Here is a 15881-nt window from a genome sequence, read left to right as displayed (position 1 = left end):
CAGCGCCTTCCTCACTTCTGCCTGGGGTGGGATGTAGACCGCTGTGATAATGGCTGAAGTGAACTCACGTGGAAGATAATATGGGCGGCACTTCATGGTCAGGTACTCCAGGTCTGGGGAGCAGTCGGTCGCCAGAGTCGCCACTTCCAAGCACCAGGCGGAGTTGATGAGGAGGCAAACCCTCCACCCTTCGCTTTGCCTGATGATGCCGTGCGGTCCGCCCGGTGAATTGAGAAGCCTTCAGGTTGTACGGCACAGTCCGGTGAGGCGGGGGTGAGCCATGTCTCTGTGAAACAGAGCACACAGCAGTCTCTTACTTCCCTCTGAGAGGTACGCCTGGCGTTAAGTTCATCCAGCTTGTTTTTGATCGCTCTGACATTTGCCAGGAGTATGCTGGGGAAAGGGGTCTTGAAACCGCGTTGCTTCAGTCTCACCTGCAGACCGCCGCGTTTCCCTCGCTTCCTCGGTCGGCGGCTGCCCCTCGATGGTCCTGGGATCCGGTGGGAGAAGTCAACCCTTGTGGAAGGTAGGTGATTGCGTCTGGCAGGGTCCAGGTGGCCGGGCGGGGCCTTGGGGTGGCCTCTCCGGCGGGGCCCCTCCGCCGTGGCCGGGCGGGGCCTCTCCGCCGTGGCCGGGCGGGGCCTCTCCGCCGTGGCCGGGCGGGGCCTCTCCGCCGTGGCCGGGCGGGGCCTCTCCGCCGTGGCCGGGTGGGGCCTCTCCGCCGGGACCGGGCGGGGCCCCTCGGGGCGGGGTGGCCGGGCGGGGCCTATCCGGCAGGGCCGGGCGGGGCCCCTCGGGGCGGGGTGGCCGGGCGGGGCCTATCCGGCAGGGCCGGGCGGGGGCCCTCGGGGTGGGGTGGCCGGGCGGGGCCCCTCCGGCGGGGCCTCTCGGCGGGGCCGGGCAGGACCTCTCCGGCGGGGCCGGACGGGGCCTCTCCGGCGGGGCCCCTCGGGGCGGGGTGGCCGGGCGGGGCCTATCCGGCAGGGCCGGGCGGGGCCCCTCGGGGTGGGGTGGCCGGGCGGGGCCCCTCCGGCGGGGCCTCTCGGCGGGGCCGGGCAGGACCTCTCCGGCGGGGGCCGGACGGGGCCTCTCCGGCGGGGCCCCTCGGGGCGGGGTGGCCGGGCGGGGCCTATCGGGCGGGGCCCCTCGAGGCGGGGTGGCCGGGCGGGGCCCCTCCGGCGGGGGGTGGCGGGCGGGGGCCCTCGGGACGGGGTGGCTGGGCGTGGCCTCTCTGGGCGGGGCCCCTCGGGGTGGCCGGGCGGGGCCTCTCGGCGGGGCCAGGCAGGACCTCTCCGGCGGGGCCGGGCGGGGCCTCTCCGGCGGGGCCCCTCGGGGTGGGGTGGCCGGGCGGGGCCCCTCCGGCGGGGGGGGGGGGCGGGCGGGGCCCCTCGGGACGGGGTGGCCGGGCGGGGCCCCTCGGGACGGGGTGGCCGGGCGGGGCCCCTCGGGGCGGGGCCCCTCGGGGCGGGGTGGCCGGGCGGGGCCTCTCTGGGCGGGGGCCCCTCGGGTTCGGGGCTTCCGGATTGCTGGGCGAGGCCTCTCTTGGCCAAGCGGTCGGGGGGCTGGCGTCTGTTCTTAGGTCGGGTCGGGCGCTGCGAGGTCTGGGACGAGTCCGATTTGAAGTCGGGGCCTCACTTTCAGTTTGGGCCTCATCCGCTTCCAGGTCAGGTCCGGTCGGGTCGGACCACCAAACTGCTGTGGTCATGTTGGGAACCGCATTAGACGGGAAATTAGAGATACAGGTGATAAAGGCACATCGATGATTATGTGTGACTTTGATCTGCATATGGATTGGATGATAGTCACAGTACAAGAGAGGAGGAACTTCTGCAGTATGTACGGGATGGTTTTCTGGACTAATAGGTTGAGGAACCAACAAGGGATCAGGTCATCTTGCACTGGGCGTTGTGCAATGTTGTGCTCATGACCAAGGAACTGACCATCGACTTCAGGAAGCACAGCACGGCACACACTCCCGTCTGCATCAATGGCTCCAAAGTGGAGATGGTCGATAGCTTTAAGCCCCTGGGGGTCACCATCACCAACAGCCTGTCCTGGTCCACTCACGTTAATGTAACAGTCAAGAACACTCAACAACGTCTCTATTTCCTACGGAAGCTAAAGAAATTCGGCATGTCTGCATCGACTCTCACAAACTTCTACAGATGTGCGATAGAGAGCGTCCTATCCGGCTGCATCACAGCTTGGTATGGCAACTGCTCAGTCCAAGATCGCAAGAAACTGCAGAGTGTGGTGAACTCAGCCCAACGCATCACACCAGCTTGCCACCCCCACATTGATTCTGTCTACACCTCCCGCTGCCTCAGGAAGGCAGACAGCATTATCAGAGACCCCTCCCACCCAGGCATCGCCTTCTTCCAGACCCTTCCATCAGGCAGAAGGTACAGAAGTCTGAAGACCCGCACATCCAGACAGAGAAACAGCTTCTTCCCCACAGCTACCAGACTCCTCAACGACTCCCCCTCGGACTGATCTGTTCCCTGTAAGAACACTGTTCACGATGCCCTATGCTGCTCTTGTTTGGCCTTGTTCCGCACTGTAACCAATCACTATTTGTTGATGTTCCATTTGTCAATGTTCTCTGTCGATTATTCTTTTGTCTACTATGTACGTACTGTGTACGTTCCCTCGGCCGCAGAAAAATACTTTTCACTGGACTTCGGTGCCTGTGACAATACAAATCAATCAATCAATGAGAAAGGATTAGTTGGCAATCTAGTTGTGAGAGAACCCTTGGGGATTTGACCATAATATGGTAGAATTCTTTATCAAGGTGGATAGTGAGGCAGTTCATTCCGAGACCAGGGTCCTGAATCTCAATAAAGGTAACTATGATGGTACGAGGCATGAGCTGGCTATGATGGACTGGGAAACGTTACTGAAAGGAAGGACAGTGGACAGGCAATGGCAGCATTCAAGGAACGAGTAGGTGAACCCTAATAGTTGTTTGTTCCTATTTGACGCAAGAGCAGAAAAGGAACTGTGGCCAAACTATGACTTAGAAGGGAAGTTAGAGATAGTGTTAGATTCAAAGAAGAGGCTTACAAATTAGCAAGAAAAAGCAAGAGACCCGAGGATTGGGAACAGTTTAAAATTCAGCCAAGGCAGACCAAGGGATTGATTAAGAAGGGGGAAATTCATATTTAAAAATTCATTTGCGGGATGTGGGTATTGCCAGTCAGACCAGCGTTTATTGCCCATCCCGAGTTGTCCTTCAGGGGGTGGTGAGTTTCCTCCTTGAACCGCTGCAGTCCTTGAGGTGTAGGTTCACCCACAGTGCTGTTAGGGAGCGTGGTCCAGAATGTTGCCCCAGTGACAGTGAAGGGACGGCGATATATTTCCCAGTCTGGGTGGTGAGTGACTGGGAGGGGAACCTCCAGGTGGTGGGGTTCCCAGGTATCTGCTGCTCCTTCTAGATGGCAGTGATCGTGGGGTGGAAGGTGCTGTCTAAGGAACCTTGGTGAGGTACTGCAGTGTATCCTGTAGATGGTGCACACGGCTGCCACTGTGTCGGTGGTGGAGGGTTTTAATGTTTGTGGAAGGGGGAGCAATCAAGCGGGGCTGTTTTGTCCTGGATGGTGTTGAGCTTCTTGAGTGTTGTTGGAACTGCGCTCATCCAGGCAAGTGGAGAGTATCCCATCACACTCCTGACTTGTGTCTTGTAGATGGTGGATAAGGGTCAGGAGGTGAGTTACTCACTGTAGGATTCCCAGCCTTTGACCTGCCCTGGTAGCCACAGTATTAATGTGGCTGGGTCCAGTTCAGTTTCTGGTCAATGGTAACCCCCAGGATGTTGATTGTGGGGATGCAGCGATGGAAATGCCATTGAATGTCAAGGGTGAAAGTTTGATTCTCTCTTGTAGGAGATGGTCATTGCCGGGCACTTGTGTGGCGCGAATGTAACTTGCCCCTTGTCAGCCCCGAGCCTGGATATTGTCCGGGTCTTGCTGCATTTGGACAGGGACTGCTTCATTATCTGAGGAGTGGCGAATGGTGCTGAACATTGTGCAGTCACCCGCAAACATCCCCACTTCTGACCTTTTTTTAAATACACAATTTTGTTTTTCCAATTAAGGGGCAGTTTAGCCTGGCCACCTACCCGCACTTCTTTTGGTTGTGGAGACCCCCCCCCCCCCCCCCCCCCCCCCCCGCAGACACGGGGAGCATGTGCAAACTCCACATGAACAGTGACCTGGGGTCAGGTTGGCGAGGATGGGGTCAAGTACGTTTTCCCCTCTTCTTGGTTCCCTCACCACCTGCTGCAGTCCAAGTCTAGCAGCTATATTCTTTCGGATCAAACCTGGGTCCTCAGTGCTGGGAGGCAGCAATGCTAACCACTGCGCTGCCCCCCCCACTTCTGACCTCATGATGGAAGGGGGGTCATTGCTGAAGGTGGTTGGGCCCAGGACAGTACCCTGAGGAACTCCTGCAGTGATGTCCTGGAACTGAGATACCGGCTTGGGTCACTGCCTGTGCGGAGTCTGCACGTTCTCCCCGTGTCTGTGCGGGTTTCCTCCGGGGACTCCGGTTTCCTCCCACAAGTCCCGAAAGATGTGCTGTTAGGTGAATTGGACCAAAAGACATAGGAGCAGAATTAGGCCACTCGGCCCATCGAGTCTGCTCCGCCATTCAATCATGGCTGATATTTTCTCATCCCCATTCTCCTGCCTTCTCCCCATAACCCCTGATCCTCTTATTAATCAAGAACCTATCTATAGAACATAGAACAATACAGCGCAGTACAGGCCCTTCGGCCCACGATGTTGCACCGAAACAAAAGCCATCTAACCTACACTATGCCATTATCATCCATATGTTTATCCAATAAACTTTTAAATGCCCTCAATGTTGGCGAGTTCACTACTGTAGCAGGTAGGGCATTCCACGGCCTCACTACTCTTTGCGTAAAGAACCTACCTCTGACCTCTGTCCTATATCTATTACCCCTCAGTTTAAAGTTATGTCCCCTCGTGCCAGCCATTTCCATCCACGGGAGAAGGCTCTCACTGTCCACCCTATCCAACCCCCTGATCATTTTGTATGCCTCTATTAAGTCTCCTCTTAACCTTCTTCTCTCCAACGAAAACAACCTCAAGTCCATCAGCCTTTCCTCATAAGATTTTCCCTCCATACCAGACAACATCCTGGTAAATCTCCTCTGCACCCGCTCCAAAGCCTCCACGTCCTTCCTATAATGCGGTGACCAGAACTGTACGCAATACTCCAAATGCGGTCGTACCAGAGTTCTGTACAGCTGCAACATGACCTCCTGACTCCGGAACTCAATCCCTCTACCAATAAAGGCCAACACTCCATAGGCCTTCTTCACCACCCTATCAACCTGGGTGGCAACTTTCAGGGATCTATGTACATGGACACCTAGATCCCTCTGCTCATCCACACTTCCAAGAACTTTACCATTAGCCAAATATTCCGCACTCCTGTTATTCCTTCCAAAGTGAATCACCTCACACTTCTCTACATTAAACTCCATTTGCCACCTCTCAGCCCAGCTCTGCAGCTTATCTATATCCCTCTGTAACCTGCTACTTCCTTCCACACTATCGACAACACCACCGACTTTATCTTAAAGACTATCTCTGTCTTAAAGACACTCAGTGATTTGGCCTCCACAGCCTTCCGCGGCAAAGAGTTCCACAGATTCACCACCCTCTGGCTGAAGAAATTCCTCCTCATCTTGGTTTTAAAGGATCGTCCCTTTAGTCTGAGATGGTGTCCTCTGGTTCTAGTTTTTCCTTCAATTGGAAACATCCTCTCCACGTCCACTCTATCCAGGCCTCGCAGTATCCTGTAAGTTCCAATAAGGTCTCGGAGCGGCTGCAGGGCATTCTGGAGGGGGAGGGTGAACAGCCAGCTGTCGTGCATATAGGCACCAACGATATAGGTAAAAAACGGGATGAGGTCCTACAAGCTGAATTTAGGGAGTTAGAAGTTAAACTAAAAAGTAGGACCTCAAAGGTAGTAATCTCAGGATTGCTACCAGTGCCACGTGATAGTCAGAGTAGGAATGACAGGATAGGTAGGATGACTACGTGGCTTGAGAGATGGCGCAAGAGGGAGGGTTTCAAATTCCTGGGACATTGGGACCGGTTCTGGGGGAGGTGGGACCTGTACAAATCGGACGGTCTGCATCTGGGTGGGACCGGAACCAATGTTCTCGGGGGTGTGTTTGCAAGTGCAGTGGGGGAGGGTTTAAACTAATGTGGCAGGTGGATGGGAACCGATGTAGGAAGTCAGTGGGGACAGAAACAAAAGGCAGGAAGGGAGAGTGTGTAAAGCATGACCAGAGAAAGCAGGGCAGAGAGCAAGGAAGGTCTACATTAAACTGCATTTATTTCAATGCAAGGGGCCTGACGGGCAAAGCGGATGAACTCAGGGCATGGACGGGCACATGGAACTGGGATATTATAGCTATGACTGAAACATGGCTAAGGGAGGGGCAGGACTGGCAGCTCAATGTTCCGGGGTACAGATGCTATAGAAAGGATAGAACAGGAGGTAAGACAGGAGGGGGAGTGGCGTTTTTGATTAGGGAGAACATCACGGCAGTACTTAGAGGGGATATATCCGAGGGTTCGCCCACTGGGTCTATATGGGTGGAACTGAAAAATAAGAAGGGAGAGATCACCTTGGTAGGACTGTACTACAGGCCCCCAGATAGTCAGCGGGAAATTGAGGAGCAAATATGTAAGGAGATTACAGATAGCTGCAAGAATAATAGGGTGGTAGTAGTAGGGGACTTTAACTTTCCCAACATTGACTGGGACAGCCATAGCATTAGGGGCTTGGATGGAGGGAAATTTGTTGAGTGTATTCAGGAGGAATTTCTCATTCAGTATGTGGATGGACCGACTAGAGAGGGGGCAAAACCTGACCTCGTCTTGGGAAATAAGGAAGGGCAAGTGACAGAAGTGCTAGTGAGGGATCACTTTGGGACAAGTGACCATAACTCCATTAGTTTTAAGATAGCTATGGAGAATGATAGGTCTGGCCCAAGAGTTAAAATTCTTAATTGGGGCAAGGCCAATTTTGATGGTATCAGACAGGAACTTGCAGAGGTAGATTGGGGGAGACTGTTGGCAGGCAAAGGGACGGCTGGTAAATGGGAGGCTTTTAAAAATGTGTTAACCAGGGTGCAGGGTAAGTACATTCCCTTTAGAGTGAAGGGCAAGGCTGGTAGAAGTAGGGAACCCTGGATGACTCGAGATATTGAGACTCTGGTCAAAAAGAAGGAGGCATATGACGTACATAAGCAACTGGGATCAAGTGGATCCCTTGAAGAGTATAGAGATTGTCGAAATAGAGTTGAGGGCAAAAAGGGGACATGAAATTGCTTTGGCAAATAATGCAAGGGAGAATCCAAAGAGATTCTACAGATACATAAAGGGGAAAAGAGCAACTAGGGACAGAGTAGGGCCTCTTAAGGATCAACAAGGACATCTATGTGCAGAGCCACAAGAGTTGGGTGAGATCCTGAATGAATATTTCTCATCGGTATTCACGGTGGAGAAAGGCATGGATGTTAGGAAACTAAGGGAAATAAATAGTGATGTCTTGAGAAGTGTGCATATTACAGAGGAGGAGGTGCTGGAAGTCTTAAAGCGCATCAAGGTAGATAAATCCCCGGGACCTGATGTAATGTCTCCCAGGATGTTGTGGGAGGCTAGGGAGGAAATTGCGGGTCCCCTAACAGAGATATTTGAATCATCGGCAGCCACAGGTGAGGTGCCTGAAGATTGGAGAGTGGCGAATGTTGTGCCCTTGTTTAAGAAGGGCAGCAGGGAAAAGCCTGGGAACTACAGACCGGTGAGCCTAACGTCTAACTTATAAACATAAGTTGCTAGAAGGTATTCTGAGAGACAGGATCTACAAGCATTTAGAGAGGCAAGGACTGATTCGGGGCAGTCAGCATGGCTTTGTGCGTGGAAAATCATGTCTCACAAATTTGATTGAGTTTTTTGAGGGGGTGACCAATAAGGTAGATGAGGGCAGTGCAGTAGACGTTGTCTACATGGACTTTAGCAAAGCCTTTGACAAGGTACCGCATGGTAGGTTGTTGCAGAAGGTTAAAGCTCACGGGATCCAGGGTGAGGTTGCCAATTGGATTCAAAATTGGCTGGACGACAGAAGGCAGAGGGTGGTTGTAGAGGGTTGTTTTTCAAACTGGAGGCCTGTGACCAGTGGTGTGCCTCAGGGTTCGGTGCTGGGTCCACTGTTATTTGTGATTTATATTAATGATTTGGATGAGAATTTAGGAGGCATGGTTAGTAAGTTTGCAGATGACACCAAGATTGGTGGCACAGTGGATAGTGAAGAAGGTTATCTAGGATTGCAACGGGATCTTGATCAATTAGGCCAGTGGGCCGACGAATGGCAGATGGAGTTTAATTTAGATAAATGTGAGGTGATGCATTTTGGCAGATCGAATCAGGCCAGGACCTACTCAGTTAATGGTATGGCGTTGGGGAGAGTTATAGAACAAAGAGATCTAGGAGTACAGGTTCATAGCTCCTTGAAGGTGGAGTCGCAGGTGGACAGGGTGGTGAAGAAGGCATTCGGCATGCTTGGTTTCATTGGTCAGAACATTGAATACAGGAGTTGGGACGTCTTGTTGAAGTTGTACAAGACATTGGTACGGCCACACTTGGAATACTGTGTGCAGTTCTGGTCACCCTATTATAGAAAGGATATTATTAAACTGGAAAGAGTGCAGAAAAGATTTACTAGGATGTTGCCGGGACTTGATGGTTTGAGTTATAAGGAGAGGCTGGATAGACTGGGACTTTTTTCCCTGGAGCGTAGGAGGCTTAGGGGTGATCTTATAGAGGTCTATAAAATAATGAGGGGCATAGATAAGGTAGATAGTCAACATCTTTTCCCAAAGGTAGGGGAGTCTAAAACTAGAGGGCATAGGTTTAAGGTGAGAGGGGAGAGATTCAGAAGGGCCCAGAGGGGCAATTTCTTCACTCATAGGGTAGTGAGTGTCTGGGATGGGCTGCCAGAGGTAGTAGTAGAGGCGGGTACAATTGTGTCTTTTAAAAAGCATTTAGATAGTTACATGGGTAAGATGGGTATAGAGGGTTATGGGCCAAGTGCGGGCAACTGGGACTAGCTTAATGGTAAAAACTGGGCGGCATGGACTGGTTGGGCCGAAGGGCCTGTTTCCATGCTGTAAACTTCTATGATTCTATGATTCTATCCCCCCTCGTCCTTCTAAACTCCAACGAGTACAGACCCAGAGTCCTCAACCGTTCCTCGTACGACAAGCTCTTCATTCCAGGGATCATTCTTGTGTGGAGTCTGCACGTTCTCCCCGTGTCTGCGTGGCTTTCCTCCGGGTGCTCCGGTTTCTCCCACAGTCCAAAGACGTGCAGATTAGGTGGATTGGCCATGATAAATTGCCCTTCGTGACCAAAAAAGGTTAGGTGGGGTTACGGGGATAGGGTGCAAGTGAGGGCTGAAGTGTGTCGGTGCAGACTCGATGGGCCGAATGGCCTTCAGCACTGTATGTTCTACGAACCTCCCCGGATCCCTTTCCAAGGCCAGCACATCCATCCTTCGATACGGGGCCCAAAACTGCTCACAATACTCCAAATGGGGTCTGACCAGAGCCTTACACAGCCTCAGAAGTGCATCCCTGGTCTTGTATTCTAGCCCTCTTGACATGAATGCCAGCATTGCATTTGCCTTCCTAACCACCGACTGAACCTGCACATTAACCTTTCGAGAATCGTGAACAAGGACTCCCAAGTCCCTTTGTGCTTCTGATTTCCGAAGCATTTCTCCATTTAGAAAATAGTCTATGCCTCCATTCCTCTTTCCAAAGTGTGTAACCTCACACTTTTCCACATTGTATTCCATCTGCCACTTCATTGCCCGCTCTCCTAGCCTGTCCAAGTCCTTCTGCAGCCCCCTTGCTTCCTCAATACTACCTGGCCCTCTACAGATCTTTGTATCATCTGCAAACTTAGCAACAGAGCCTTCAGTTCCTTCTTCCAGATCATTAATGTATATTGTGAAAAGTTGTGGTCCCAGCACAGACCCCTGAGGCACACCACTAGTCACCAGCTGCCATCCTGAAAAAGACCCCTTTATCCCCACTCTCTGCCTTCTGCCAGTCAGCCAATCCTCTATCCATGCCAGGATCTTACCCTCGTTAGGTGGATTGGCCATGCTAAATTGCCCTTGGTGTCCAAAATTGCCCTTCGTGTTGGTGGGGTTACTGGGTTATGGGGATAGGGTGGAGGTGTTGACATTGGGTAGGGTGCTCTTTCCAAGAGCCGGTGCAGACTCGATGGGCCGAATGGCCTCCTTCTGCACTGTAAATTCTATGATCTATGATCAACATGATGGGCTCATAATTTATTTCACAGTCTCCTATACGACACCTTGTCAAAGGCCTTCTGGAAATCTAAATAAATCACGTCCACTGGTTCTCCTTTGTCTAACTTCCTTGTTACCTCCTCAAAGAACTCTAACAGATTTGTCTGACAGGACGTCCCTTTGACGAAGCCGTGCTGACTCAGTCCTATTTTACCGTGCACGTCCAAGTACTCCGCAATCTCATCTTTAATAACAGACCAATCTTACCAATGACCGAAGTCAGGCTAACCGGCCTATAATTTCCCGTCTTCTGTCTCCCTCACTTCTTAAACACGGTGTTACATTCGCCACTTTCCTGTCCTCTGGGACCCTTCCTGCCTCCACAATTTCCTCAGCTATCTCTTTTAGAACCCTGGGGTGTAGACCATCTGGTCCAGGTGATTTATCCACATTCAGACCTTTCAGTTTCCCCAGAACCTTCTCCTTAGTGACATTCTGAATTCTCCCTCTGTGACCCGAACAGGTGCCGGAATGTCGTGACTAAGAGATTTTCACAGTAACTTCATTGCAGCGTTGATGTAAGCCTACTTGTGACAATAATGGGGGCTGGTTTAGCACAGGGCTAAATCGCTGGCTTTGAAAGCAGGCCAGCAGCACGGTTCAATTCCCGTACCAGCCTCCCCGAACAGGCGCCGGAATGTGGCGACTAGGGGCTTTTCACAATAACTTCATTTGAAGCCTACTTGTGACAATAAGGGATTTTCATTTCATAAATAAAGATTATTATTATTGATTTCCAACCACCACAACCATCTTTCTTTGTGCCAGGTATGACACCAACCAGCGGAGAGTTAGTCCCTCTCTGGTTCAGATCCATCCAGCGAGTCCACCCCCGACACAGTGTGATTTAATCTTTTGCACCAGCCTGCCATGAGGGACCTTGTCAAATGCTTTTTAGTCTCCATGTTGTCCATGTAGACAACATCCACAGCCCTCCCCTCTTCAATCATTTTTGTCACCTCATCAAAAACCAAATCAAATTAGTGAGACATGACCTCCCTCGTACAAATCCGTGCTGTCTGTCGCTAATAAGACCGTTCACTTCCACATGTGCATAGATCCTATCTCTGACAATCCTTTCCAACAATTTCACTATCTCTGACGGAAAGCTCACTGGCCTATAATTACCCAGATATCCTTGCACCCCTTCTTAAATTACTATATCTACTATAGTAGAAAGGGTCGAGAGCTTAAAGTTTTTAGGTGTCCAGATCACCAACAGCCTGTCCTGGTCCCCCCATGCCGACACTATAGTTAAGAAAGTCCACCAACGACTCTACCTTCTCAGAAGACTAAGGAAATTTGGCATGTCAGTTACGACCCTCACCAACTTCTACAGATGCCCCATAGAAAGCATTCTTTCTGGTTGTATCACAGCTTGGTATGGAGCCTGCTCTGCCCAAGACCGCAGGAAACTACAAAAGGTCAGGAATGTAGCCCAGTCCATCTCGCAAACCAGCCTCCCATCCATTGACTCTGTCTATAATTCCCGCTGCCTCAGAAAGGCAGCCAGCATAATTCAGGACCCCACACACCCCGGACATATTCTCTTCCACCTCCTTCCGTCAGGAAATAGATACCAAAGTTTGAGGTCACGTACCAACCGACTCAAGAACAGCTTCTTCCCGACTGCCATCAGACTTTTGAATGGACCTACCTCGTATTAAGTTGATCTTTTCTCTACACCTTGCTATAACTGTAACATTGTATTCTGCAGTCTCTCCTTCCTTCCCTATATACGGTGTGCATTGTTTGTACAGCATACAGGAAACAATACTTTTCACTGTATACTAATACATGTGACAACAATAAATCAAATCAAATATCATAATTCCACGTGTCAATCCTCGCCATGAACTCTTGCGTTTTATCTGTAATACGCATGGCACTAAAGTAGAGAACATCCAGCCTTCTTTTATTCCCTTGAAACCTACTCCCGCTGTCTTCCCTCTGACCTGATCGCTTTTCGATGTTAAGCTGTGTCCCTATTCTGCTCACAGTCTGAGTCCCCTGCCGAATTAATGTAAACTCTTCCCAACAGCACGAGCAAACCCACCAGCAAGGAGTCCTGTTGTGGTTCAGTTGTAGACCGTCCCGCTTGTACAGGTCCCACCTTCATCAGAAACGGTCCCGGTGCTCCCGGAATTTAAAACCCTCCCTCCTGCACCAACTCTTAAGCCACACATTCATCTGTGCTATTCCCCTATTCCCATATTCACTAGCACGTGGCACTGGGAGTAATCCAGAGGTTACAACCCGAGAGGTCCTGCTTTTTAGTCTACTGCCAATTCCCTGAATTCTTGATGCAAGACCTCATCTCTCTTTCTACCTGTATCGTTGGTATGAAATGAAAATCGCTTATTGTCACAAGTAGGCTTCAAATGAAGTTACTGTGAAAAGCCCATAGTCGCCACATTCCGGCGCCTGTTTGGGTAGGCTGGTACGGGAATTGAACCGTGCTGCTGGCCTGTCTTGGTCTGCTTTAAAAGCCAGCGATTTAGCCCAGTGTGCTAAACCAGCCCCTTGGTACCAACCTGTACCATGACCTCTGCCTTGCCACCCTCCCCCTTCAGGATGCCTTATAGCTGTTCAGTCACATCCCGGACCCTGGCACCAGGGAGGCGGCAACACCATCCTGGAGTCATGTAGATGACCACAGTAGTGCCTGACTATAGAATTCCCTCTTAATATTGCTCTTCCTCTGTCGCTCTCCTCCTGTGTAGACCGGTTGCTTGGCTCTGACCACACTCCCTGGAGAAACCAGACTCCAAAATGGAATAGTGATTTGCGAGCCGGACCCCAGGTGACTCCACAACTAACTGCCTGTTTCTCATGGACTGGCTAGTGGTCACCCATTCCCTCCCTTCCTCAAGTCCCGTCAGCTGCGGCGTGACCACCTCTCGATACGTGCTGTCCACGATGCTCTGTGACTCGCGGACGCTCCACGGTGTCTCCAGCCGCCGCTCCAGCTCTGAACCCTGAGCTTCCAGGAGCTGCAGCTGGAGACACTTCCTGCACACATGCTGATCCCGGGGACTGGAACTGTCCCCGGTCTCCCACATGGAGCAAGAGGAGCAAACCACGGCTGTGGGCTCTCCTGCCATGAGTAAACCCGTAAAATTTCAAACTTTAGAAGACTATTATATTTAAACAATATACAAGTCCCTACCCTTTCTAAAACACTGATTTACAATTCAATCTAGTTTGAAAAATACGCACCAGGAGTTACTCACCAGTCAGCTGCACTCTCTGTAAACTCCCGGCTCCCCTCACACTTTTGAGGAAAGGTAGGAAATGCAAGGAGCACCTCACTCCCTCCTCCCTGAACTCCTTCAGTCCCAAAACTCCCACATTTACACTCTACTGCAGCCAAAGTCAGCACTGAAGATGGCTCACTTTTATACTGGAAAGTGGCTTAATTCAGTTATCCAATTAACAAGTTGCAGCTGTGGGTAGAGCCCGAGAGAACTGTGTTTAAAGTGTTTTACTGCAATTGTATCGGGCATTGGTGAGGCCACACCTGGAGTATTGTGGGCAGTTTTGGTGTCCTGATCTGAGGAAGGATGTTCTTGCTCTCGAGGGAGAGCAGCGAAGGTTAACCAGGCTGATTCCTGGGATGGCGGGACTGTCATATGAGGACTAAATCGGTTAGGATTATATTCATTGGAGTTTAGAGAATGAGGGGGTCTCATAGAAACTTACACATTTCTACCAGGATTAGACAGATTCAGAAAGAACGTTCCCGATGGTGGGGGAGTCCAGAACGAGGGGTCATAGTTTGAGGATAAGGGGTAAACCTTTCAGGACTGAGGTGAGGAGAGATTTCTTCACCCAGCGAGCGGTGAATCTGTGGAATTCACTCCCACAGAAAGTAGTTGAGGCCAAAACGTTGTGTAATTTGAAGAAGGAATTAGATTTGATCTTGGGGCGAAAGGGATCGAGGGATATGGGGGAAGGCGGGATCAGGGGGTATTGAACTTGATGATCAGCCATGATCACAATGATTAGCGGAGCAGGCCCGAAGGGCCGAATGGCCTCCTGCTTCTAGTTTCTATGTATGAACTGCATCATCTTACTGTTATGGGCGAGGTGTTTTCAGAATCCCAAAATATATCATGGAGTTCAATCAACCTCCCTTTAATGGATTTGTTGCTTTTCTGAGCACACGGCTTGTTCCCCAGGAGTGGGATTACAATTATGGACCCGTGGGTTTTTAAACACAAAACAATGTTTATTCCATGAACTCAACTTAACATCTTAAATAAACATTGGATCTCTTAACACCCCTTACTTCAAAGATAACTCAGAAAATATTGCAACAGTAAATAACTCCTTAAAATGTTCCTTCAAAAATTTTTTTTTTAATCGCTTATTGTCACAAGTAGGCTTCAAATGAAGTTACTATGAAAAGCCCCTAGTCGCCACATTCCGGCGCCTGTTCGGGGAGGCTGGTACAGGAATTGAACTGTGCTGCTGGCCTGCCTTGGTCTGCTTTCAAAGCCAGTGACTTAGCCCTGTGCTAAACCAGCCCCTTCCAAGAGACTTAACACCTTTAAACAGAATCACATCAGGTTAAAGGACATATATATTTTCTGTAGAATGGCAGAGAGATATTAGCTTGGTTGACTTTAGCTCCAGCAAAACAGGCACTTTTCAAACTGAAACTAAAAACCTGCAAAATGGCTGAACTGAGCTGAGCTCCACCCACTCTCTGACATCACTGTTTTCTTAAAGGTACATTGCTTACACATCCATTTCTTAAAGGCACTCTTGCATGACACCTCCCCCCCCCCCCCCCCCCCCCCCCCAAGAAAAAAAATAAACCATCAACTTCAAGATGGTTTCATTTTTCACTTTTGCACCATCCACTAAAAAATGAACACAATAAATACACCTTTTCGTTTTAAAACAAAAAACAACACCCGCAAACAGGTATAATAATATAGTCCATTTTTCTTCCTCCTCCAACCAAAATCCTTTTCGATTGACAGTCTCTTTGAACAAAATCTCTGCACAATCCACCCATTCCTCTTCTCGGCATTTCTCTTCGGAATCAGATACTTTAGTTCAATCTGACCACAGAGTCCCTTGCAATTCTCCAATACAGGAACATGGGTGATCAAAGCTTTCAGGCAGTCAAATGCCTGTTGAAAGTTCGCTGTCCATTGAAATTTTTTGCGTTTCTCCAGCAATTCCATCAGTGGAGTAATCACGCCACAAAACTTTTGCACAACTGTTCGATCAAATCCACTCATGCTAAGAAATCGCATTATCTCCCTTCGTCTTGAGGATAACGGAAACTCCACAAGGAAAGTGATTTGGTCTTCTCCAAATTCACTTTCGGCTAGGTTCATCACCAAACCCGCCTCGTGAAGTCGATCGAAGAACTCCATGGAATGTTTTAAATGTTCTTTCCATGTCTGGAAGTTGGAAATAAAAGCAGATTGTCCCACTTT

This window comes from Scyliorhinus torazame, unplaced genomic scaffold, assembly GCF_047496885.1.
Source record: "Scyliorhinus torazame isolate Kashiwa2021f unplaced genomic scaffold, sScyTor2.1 scaffold_1391, whole genome shotgun sequence".
Lineage (NCBI taxonomy): Eukaryota > Metazoa > Chordata > Chondrichthyes > Carcharhiniformes > Scyliorhinidae > Scyliorhinus > Scyliorhinus torazame.
Note: the sequence above shows the minus strand (reverse complement) of the source record.